Genomic DNA, 9,983 nt, shown 5'->3' on the forward strand with positions numbered 1-9,983 from the left:
TATAACTTAAATATTATAACAGCACCTTATTACTTTAGTCATTAAGTAAGGATGAGCGCAGCATTACTACATTTATTATATAATTGTAAATATTAAGGCAGTCAGATTTTGATAAAGGTGATAATAAATGAAAAAGTTGTTCCTCTCTGCTATTTATGGTTGGGATAGATAATTGGGGTAGATATTTTAATCTAATAAATTCATAAATCGGACAGGTAATAATCAAATGAAATAAGTCTTCATTTTCATGGAGATTACAAAGAGTACAGAGTAGGTTAGGATTTATTAAGTAGGCTATTGCTTTATGGATGATTTTAATGGAGAAATTACTGCAAGTTCTAAGTTGAAACAATATGCTAATTGCAGGAAATGGTAGAGAAAGTAGAAGATAATTTTGAACATCCGAGGTATTTAAAGGAATATTTCTGTAATAAATGCTATAATTTGAGGAGTATAATCTGGCTACATCAGTATTGTGTAAATTGACTTCATAGGTTGACAACATTGCATTTAAATTTTCACGGATTACATATGGATCCTGCATTTCCCAAAGATGGTTATAACCGACATTTATAAAAAATTCCTTAACTTGGGTTACCCAGTTGAACTTAATGTTATTAGACAATGAAGAATCGAGGTGTAACAGCCTATCGTAACAAATACGGGGTAATCTGGATCGATCCATTTCCAATATTTTACATAACCATTTCAACGTAAGCTTAAAAACAGTGGTGGCTACATGAGGTAATCCAGTTTCCAACAGTATTATATAGTACGGAGTAGATTTTAATAGATGAAAAAGATGTTTATAAAAATTTCTGTCATGAATAAATACAACTTTTTTGCTTTACACTAACGTTTCGGTAATTTTTACTACCTTCTTCAGGGTCTGTACAAAAAGGAATATTACACTAATATAAATATAAATTGAAAATCATAAAAAAAAAATAAAAAATAAAAAATATTCCTTTTATAAAGTAATATTCCTTTTGTACAGACCCTGAAGAAGGTAGTAAAAATTACCGAAACGTTGGTGTAAAGCAAAAAAGTTGTTTTTATTTAGGACCGCACCTCGATATTCCCCAGAAATCATCTATCAACAACGGGTCGAAATAAACCAAAACCATCGTTAATATTAATAATAATAATAATAATACATGGCTTCCTAAGAGATTTTTGAAGAAAACAAATTGAAATGGAGAAACGCTAAGAAGTTCCCTGTGGATGAACTTGACTGAGCTGAACGCATATGCTGGCAAAGAGAAAGAGTGGAAGGAGGAGGCATTTTTCACTTCTTAAAAGAAAAACCTTTTTTTCTCTGGTTACAGAAGAAGACACTTGCGAGAAAATAAAAAGGACAGAATGAAAGAAAATTTGAAAATAAAAGAGCGTTTATGTGAAAATTGAGACAGTAAGGAAAATGTAAGCACGCATACATATATTTGGGTAAAAGGAAAATAACAGAAAAAAAAAAATGGACTAGAGAAAAAAAAAAGATCCTGAAATACGACGAAGAAAAGGAGTTGGTAATGTGTAGCAGAGCGATATTTGGTAGCAAGACGAGTGGAAATAATAAAATGGAAAATGATGAGCATCATCCAACTGTAACATTGTATAACAGTCATTGTAACCTCTCCTTGAATAGAAAAATAAACCACCTAACCTATATTATGAGCTGATGGCTTTTTCTTTTTCTTTTTTTTTTTGGGTGGACTGTATTTCTTGGCTGCCTAACTTAGCAACGTAGATATATCATTACATGAACGTTGTAGATACATAAAATTATTTCAACATAACTAACCTCTATGTTTCAGCTTCTATGTACTGTGACGTATTCACATGTTAAACAGCACTCAATTATAAAGAAGACAAGCACAGAGAAGAAATACCACTTAAATAATTTTCTTTTTTGTACTCTTCCCGGCCCCCGTCATATTTACCCGTCTCTATCTCTCACTCTCTCTCTCTCTCTCTCTTACAAACACACACAAACGCATCCTCCCTTCATCTTTTCTTTTTTTAAACAACAAACCAAACCTTCTCATAATATAACCTCTTACATTGTGGAAAATAGCGGCAACTTCTCCCGCTCAATCACACGAAGACTACAACCACCCCGCTTCCTGGCGGAGATATAATAGCACAGCTTCTTGTATATTAAAAATAACATTGTTAATATATGTATATATAGAGATGTACTGGGTTTTAAAACATTTCAGTGTTTTTTTTTTTTTTTGTATATTCATTGCCCCCTCTCTTTTTTTATAATACAAATATTCCATTATATTTCCATTTTTATTTGTACATGTTTAAGGTGCTGTAAATATTATACTCGTATTATCGCTTTGTACATTTTTGTTGCTCATCCGTATGTGGGTGCCCATGTGTGAGTAAAAAAAAAGAAGAAAAAATATGACTTATATAATATGAATTATAAAAATATGAATTATAAGTATTTGTATGAACACTAACACGACAGCTTTTCTCTATGATTCACAAAGTTCGAGCTTTCCCAAAATATTGTGTATTTCCAAAATATATTTGAAGCCACGATAGCCGAGCGGTTAGAGGCTAGACCTGCAAAGCTAAGATGTATTGCGGTACTAGGCTATATTCCCAGTCGATACCTTTAATGGTTAATATGAGAAATTTATATAGTAAAGTATGTTTGCTAGTCGCCTCCGTCCACGACACCTAATTCGGTAGTTGGAAGTAAAGTCTGCCTGAAAAAAAAAGGCATATACTTTACGTTTTAAAAACATAATTTATTTGATTTTTGACCAATTCGTGAACAGACGTTTCCGGTGAAAATTAAGTATGGAAAATCATCTTGCATACAAAAAACTTGGAAATATTATTGAGTCGGAAGTTCATTTTATTATAGTTATTATGTATTAGTTCTTGGTTTTTGGTGACAATTAATCCGGAAGGAATAATGCCTGAAACTTGATATGGCGCACTGCAGGCAGTGTACTAAGATTCAGTTCTTTTTATTCAATTATTGATTGAATATTGATACTTTACTATAAATTTCTCATATTAACCATTAAAAGTATAGACCGGGGAATATAGCCTAGAACCGCAATACATCTTAGCTTTGCGGGTCTAGCCTCTAACCTCTCGGCTAGCGTGGCGACTAGCAAACATACTTTACTATAAATTTCTCATATTAACCATTAAAAGTATAGACCGGGGAATATAGCCTAGTACCGCAATACATCTTAGCTTTGCGGCTCAGCTACCATGAATTTATGAATTCTCTTAACAATAACGTCTAATACTTATAATTTTTATAATTGGGTATATAATTTTTGAAAATTTGAATTAATTTCGAAAGTAAATTAATATTGTAATTAATCTAATTCAGTTAATTTTGGTAGTTTTTTACTTCGCTAACGAAAAGATAAACATTCTTTTTTTAAAAAAAACAAAGTATATTTTTGATTGTAAGGTTGTAACACTGGCTTGGAAGATAAAGAAAGCTGAAAGAGATTCTGAGATCTTTAACTTGTCTCTGATACTGCAACAGACAGTGACTAAGGGTCAGTTCTGAGCCCAACAAAGGGATAAAGACGATAGCTTTTTAGCAAAGATTTTCAAAGGACGAGTGACTAAAATGGGAGAGCTAAAGAAAACCAGCAGCCCAAGAATGGGCGCAATACTCCCAGGATTGTAATAAATCTTCGGAGTCTAGTTAAAGAAACACACCTCTTCAGTAGCTGGTGGAAGATGTAGATAGTATTAGCGGGGAAAGTGGAAGGCAGTTGATGGTGGGCATTGTATTTACTCCAACGGAAGTGTAGTCTCAAGGTGAGAAAAAGGGTGGACGAAGTAGAGAAGAGGAATGGAGGGATCTGTCTGTTTCAGATAGATATATGGTGCGGTTGTTCTATTTGCTGGCTATGGGAGGGAGGATCCGAGGAAACGGACCTCCCCCTCTCTCCTGAAGGAGTAAATACCCAAGAACGGAATAGCAGCTAGCTACATCCATTTCCCATTCACAAAACTATATAGTTCCCCCATTATTCAGGAGACCTTTCTCCTGAAGGCGGTCCTTCAGGATCCGGGGTTAGTTGTTTTATGGTCCTGCTGTTGCTGTTGTTGTTGTGTTCCTTTTTTGGGGGAAAAGCGAGTTTCTGTTACTGCTACCGCCAGCCAGAGTTGTGCTAATGAAACACTATTAATTAATGGGTAGCTGTGGCAACAAAACAGGTTCTTGGTTTGGAATAGAATGTCATAGAACTTCTACCCTGTATCTTGCAAGGGTTTTCCAGCCCTTCATTCTCTCCTTGTCTTTACTTACTCTCTCCCTTATCTTGCCCTTATTCCATCTCTCTCGCACTCCCTTAAAACTAACACATCCTTAGAGTGTATAGGCTCTTGCCGTTCTTTCTCTCACTCACTCTGTCTCTCTCATGGTCCTTGCTAGATAATCAGGTTTGCTTTGAGGGAGGCCCAAGCGGTTGCCATGACTACTGTCCGGGACAACTACATACTAAGAGCAGAAAGAGCAGTATCTAGTGGAAGGAAGAGAGAAAATGTAAAAGCGAAATCTACAGACACGTCCACCTGTGTAAGGGAGTTTGGGTTTCCGCTGCTCACAAGGGAAATTCACACACACACACACACACACACACACACACATAAATACTCGCACAAAATCACCAAACAAACATAGTATTTTCATTCCTACAAACACTTGGAAAACTACCGTGAACATATAACCGGGAATGGAGGGAAACAGCTCTTCTTCTTCTTCTCCCTCTCCGTCTTTGGTTCCCTTTAGAGTATCTTCTATCCTCTTCTGGCGCTCCCTCTGTTCCACTTTTGTAGACATACCCTCTAAAGTGAGCAACGTGTTCGTGGAAACCACCTTTTGCCTCTCTACCCAATCCTAGCCTTCCTACCAAAGCACACACATCTCCTTCCTTCCAGGACTTTGCTTGTCCCTATCTCCCTTTATAATATATAAAGCTCCCTTTTCTTACCCACTCAGTTTCAACTAGAAAACAGTTTTACCTCTATACCAAAAACTAAACCGGCTGTCTCTAATGCTCCTTAATTAAGAGTGTACACATTCCTCCAATTAACCATCCCCCTCCATACGTAGAAGCACACAGAGTATCTCTCTCTCACTCTCTCACTCTCTCTCTCTCTCATCCCCACCCGCCTACCACAATTACTCACCGAAAAACATTTTCCTAAGCAAAATCTAGTGCGGGAAATTTTACTCCCCCAAAAAAAAGGTTTTTCCACAATTTTTCTCCTAGAAAAAGCACCCTAGCCTAAAATTCACTCCAACCAGACAATATTCAAAATAATTCTCAAACAAATTTTGTTTTTTGAGGCTTGGAGGCGGGTGATAAGAGTCTTTTCAAAGTATTGTACTCGGTCCACTGTCGGTATTAAAGTATTTTTTCAGGCAGACTTTATCTCCAACTACCAATTAGGTGTCGTGGACGGAGGCGACTAGTAAACATACTTTACAGTAAATTTCTCATATTAACCATTAAAGGTATAGACTGAGAATATAGCCTAGTACCGTAATACATCTTAGCTTTGCGGGTCTAGTCTCTAACCGCTCGGCTATCGTGGTGTCTGTCTGCTCAGTATAGAAGATGAAAATGAACTAGCCTAATTTAGTAACATCGTTAATTTTGTACTCTTTCTGGATGAATTCATTGGGTAAGATGAATTTCAAACATTCCACAAGGCTTATATAAAAAAGGTAGTAGAAGTGTGGGGGACTTGAAACAATAAAATTATATGAAGTAATGTGCGTTACTACTGTAGTTGGTTGTTTCAGTTAGACTTTAGTGTGCCAGCTACTGCGTCAAGTTGGTTGTTTTAAATTTACAATGAGCTTGGGATCGATTCAGCACAACAAGAAGCAATATGCAGTTGTTTCACATACATAACAACCCATACTCATATATACATCACAACTTACACATGTGGATATCTAGATAGAACTTATAATCCTCAAACTCCCCTCCATCAATCCATCTCTCCCCTCAAAATACAGGAAATATTCCATTTATTTCCCATTCGTAATTGATTTTTTTTGACCGGAAAATGTGTACTCTAATATTCATAAAAATAAGCTGTTATAATACTCGGCATTTTCCCTCTTGGTAAAGCTAAGATGTATTGCGGTACTAGGCTATATTCCTAATCTATACCTTTAATGGTTAATAAAAGAAAATTACAGTGAAGTATGTTTGCTAGTCGCCTCCGTCCACAACACCTAATTGGTAGTTGGACATTAGGCCCCGCCTGAAAAAATAGGCATTACTTTACTTTTTTACTTACTTTGAACTATTTTCACTAAAAAGTAATAGGTTTCTTGAAGGACAAATGAAACGGAAGTTATTTCCCTACAAAGGGCACAACATAAACTTATATTATTATAACCAGCGATGAAAAGTATTTTTTAATAATAGTGAAAAAAAATAAAAAAATAGAGATGATGATGATAAAATATAATGAAATTTTCGGTATGTTATGGTTATGAGGGTAAGATGGTCTCGTGCCAAGAGGCAGTGAAGTGGCCGAAGGAGAAGATGAAGTAAAAACGGGAATGAACCACTGGATGAAGGTCAAACTAATATAAAGTAATGGGAATGAATGGCGTGGCAAAGGAGATCATGAAGGCATAGCCGGTCCTCGTTTAGTTCAGCTGGGTCATCCAATAACTATAAACATTTTTAGTAGAGTTCATTTATTTTTACAAAAAAGCTGTTTATTAAGAGAGCTCCACCCACTCGCTAGTATCCAACAACAAATTTTTTTTTTTCGTCTTTTTAAGATGAAGATTATTTTCAGATCTGTTGGTGTCGAAAGAAATATAGCGACTTTGCAAAATTTACGAAAATTGGAAGTTCTAACTTTATACTTCAAATCGAGTAACAGCTAAGGGCAAAGAGTACCATCAGAATCTCTATCAGGAAAGCATTGGAAAGTATAGCTGCATCAGCTGCAGGAAATGGCTACTCCTGGACTGCCAGCTCATCGATATGGAACTTCCCAAGAGATGAAAGGAGCAAGAAGATTCAGCTTTGTGAAGATTTTTCCCACCCCTCAAGGATGAGCACCAGGACAAAGCAGAACAGTGATTTCCATCCATTGTCGTATGTAAAGAAAACTTGCGAACATGCGACAAATTAGAACGGGTTGAGGAGAACTCCTGTGGAGATGATTGTGGTTAGAGTGATTTGAGCCTAGTGTTAGCGCACTTCCCAGAGCTTTTGGGTAAATTTTCCTGAGCGCAAAATTTACGCAAGAAGATTAAATTGGTTTCTGATCGCCTGATAGAAACTGCATCAAGGTTTAGCAAACCCACCACTGCAATTCTTTGCGCTGAATTTGTGATCAACTCAAAAAATTGTTCGTAATTTTTTTTTTTTTTTTTTAGGCGGGCTTACAATTAACAAATTAGGTGTCATGGACGGAGGCGTCTAGCAAACATACTTTATTGTAAATTTCTCATATTAACCATTAAAGGTATAGACTGGGAATATAGCCTAGTACCGCAATACATCTTAGCTTTGCGGGTCTAGCCTCTAATCGCTCGCCTACCGTGGCGTCTAGCAAACATACTTTACTGTAAATTTCTCATATTAACCATTAAAGGTATGGACTGGGAATATAGCCTATGTAGTACCGCAATACATCTTAGCTTTGCGGGTCTAGCCTCTATCCGCTCGCCTACCGTGGCGTCTAGCAAACATACTTTACTCATGCTTATATACTCATGCTTATACTTATGTCCACGACACCTAATTTGGCAGTTGGACGTAAAGCCAATCTGAAAAAATAGACACTATTTTACTACAACTACTTTTCATAATAGCCACTAAATACAATCTAAAAAAAAATGTGATTAGGTTGGCAGTGCTGGATATTATGGTTGATTTTATCCATCGTAGCACCCTTGTTTATTGTATACCTGATCGGTTTCGCTCTTTCATCCATCTTCAGAGATAGATTATCAATTTGGTGTAGAAAATTCGACTTTCATTTATATTTCTGAAATGCCTTTTAAAGTGGCTCTGATCGTAGTAGTTTCTGTTAAGATTTTTTCCATTAAGAAAACTAGATCTAATTTCTTTTTTTATTGATCATTTTTAACATATTATAGACTCGATAGACTTTTGTTTCTTTGGCTTCTTCTCTCTTACTGAACTGAAGAACTTTCTGTTCATAGAGAAGAATCAATTTCCCTAGGGTGTCTAGCATCAATTTAGTCCTTCAGCCTTCCGCTTCCACAAATCCACGTCTTGCCATGGTATGAGAAAAGGTAGGCTGCTTTTGCTGACGGGTTTTTTTTTTTACGAGGTATCGGAGATTAGATGAAGCTGGGCATGCATTTATATCTCTTGTCATTTCGGTGTAGTTCTTGAACTTTAAACGTTACGCGTAGTAACAATTATTATCTGATTGTTTTTATTTCCATTATCTACGTCCTCATTTTCTTATTCCTCATCCATTACTTGTTTTCTTGTAGGTCCTCGATTTCATTTTGGTGTGCAACCTCACAGATATACCTGCTAATATTTAATGGCGCTGAGTGGAGAGAGTGAGACACACACAGATTTGAAGTTAAGGGCATTAGTGTGCTTCCATTCACAAAGGTACAGTGGGGTACTTCTATGCCACAGTCCCTTTTAAGGTACATCTTAGGGCTGCTCTCTGTTCATCACTATTACCATACTAATCATCCCATTTTGTGTGCTTCAAACTGCCATCCATTTGCCGTCTAATGTAACCTCACCTACCTAGCCAAAATTCAACGACTTGCCAAAGACATTCTACACCCACAAGTACGCGAATGTACATATTCAGTATGTCTGTATGTTCGTGTCATTTGCCAAGCTATATCTATCTCACTTTCATCATAATATATTCGCTGCCTCTGTTCCTCTCTCTCTCTCTCTCTATCTTCCAGTCGCTACTACACCTCCTTATCACACGTTTATCACTTTCCACGCAGATCCTACAGGAATCCTGGCGCTTCCCACCTTCCTGGAGCCTGGCAGCCTGGCTTTCATTGTGCGATAGTTATACCAACCAACTCTATGGTGGTTAGCTTGAATTACCATATGATGTGTTAATTGTGGGCACACAGGCCCACGTTTTACCTGGCAGAAATCTGCAAATACACTGGCTGATGGCCGTAGTAGTTGAAATCATTTGCATAATGTTAGTAGCCCTCTCTTTCATTTCGCCTTCTAAGTCTCACAAACACACCTAATAATAGTAAATCTAACTTTTCTCTCAAGTGAAAAAACTTTATAATAAATTTTTTTGCAAGATTTTTTGAGGTTAATTAGAAAAAAAAAAATCGATTCTATGTTTCGATTTTTTTTTTAGTTCTCGAATTTGTAACAAACTTATTTTTTATTTTGATTTTTATTTTTTTGTAACTCCAATTTCGAAACATACATAAATCTCAATAGTATTATCCATATAAAACTGCACTTTACATCGAAATGACTCTGCATCGTAAACCTTAAATGATGCAATAAATATGCATGCTAAGACGTATCAAATCAAAGTTATGAAAAATCTGGTTTGTAGAAAGTTAGTTTTGGTTAAACGATTTGGACTAGGGCATTTTTTTTTTGTTTTATGATGACCCCCCCCTATAAAAATCAAAAGAGTTGGAACTCAGAGGACCTCCAGTAAAAACTCAACATTTAAATATCTGCTCGATTAAAATTCTTTTTTTTCCTATGAGAAGTAGAAGAAAGAAACAGGAAAACAAAAAATTATTGAACAGTTCAATCGACAATGATGTTAATCGATTAACTAAAAAATTTAAATAATTTAAAATGGAGGATTATATAATATATAGGATAAGGTAATACTAGATGACTTTTGTCCTCCAACAGTTTAGTTAACACATCGGGGAGAGAACCCTGCTGTGTGTACGGTCACCATGGAAACGGCTGCTGCCCTGGAGCCATTCGCTATCTTCTGCC

The sequence above is a fragment of the Rhodnius prolixus genome, unplaced genomic scaffold (genome assembly GCF_049639745.1).
Source record: "Rhodnius prolixus isolate KJV_2025 unplaced genomic scaffold, Rpr scaffold_1, whole genome shotgun sequence".
Lineage (NCBI taxonomy): Eukaryota > Metazoa > Arthropoda > Insecta > Hemiptera > Reduviidae > Rhodnius > Rhodnius prolixus.